The sequence below is a fragment of the Eschrichtius robustus genome, chromosome 3, assembly GCF_028021215.1.
Source record: "Eschrichtius robustus isolate mEscRob2 chromosome 3, mEscRob2.pri, whole genome shotgun sequence".
Taxonomy (NCBI): domain Eukaryota; kingdom Metazoa; phylum Chordata; class Mammalia; order Artiodactyla; family Eschrichtiidae; genus Eschrichtius; species Eschrichtius robustus.
Window position 1 is genome coordinate 20,042,273 of NC_090826.1, and position 955 is coordinate 20,043,227.

Below are 955 nucleotides of genomic sequence, written 5' to 3' on the forward strand. Positions count from 1 at the left end.
CCATTGAGACCAAGGGCAGAACACACAGCTGGACACTGTGTGGCAGTTTAAATACTCTTCCAAAAGCTAATGCCACAGCTCTATGCATTGATTGCAAATGCAGCCCAGGGTTACGTTTGTCTTTTCTATTGCTGTTTGTCGTATTTTGTTTAGATAGATGGTCAAAATGAACGCCATTGCTTAAGAAAAGCATAAACACAATTTAGTCACTAAATATGGCTGTATGTAGGTTATTACTGTGGGGAATCTTGGTTTGGCCAAAGTATTATTTTTAATGAAAATCCTGCAGACCAAGGTCCTTTATGTTTCCATAACACTTAAAAAAATGAACAAGCTATCCAATTACCGAGGTTTCACTTGTATCAATGTAGTTGCACATGTAAAATTTGATTGTGAATTTATTTTTCCAGGACTTTTAAATTATGAACATTATTTGAATGAAAGAGAACCAATCTATTGATTATTTACAACCGAAATACAATTTTATTTCATAGATATCTTCCCATATAGTACATAAAACAATGAATCTGAAGCCACCTCCAAAACACGGGGTGGGGTGTCTTCCTCATTGTCCTTCACCTTCTGAGATGATACCACTCATAGTGACTGAAATCAGACTAGGTGGCTTAAAACCACAGAGATTTATTTGTTTACAGTTCTGGAGGCTGGAAGTCCAAGATCAAGGTGCTAGAGGGGTTGGTTTTGTGAGACCTCTTCCTAGCTTGCAGATAGTGGCCTTCTCACTGTGTATTCACATGGCCTTTTCTCTGTGCACACCTGTCTCTTCCTCTTCTTATAAGGACACTAGTTCTATTAGATTAGGGCCCTGCTGTTATGACCTCATTTAACCTTAATGACTTCCTTAGAGGCTCTATCTCCAAATATAGTCATAATGGGGGTTAGGGCTACAGGAGGAGGGGTGGGGCACGGAGACACAATTCAGTCCATAACAGTG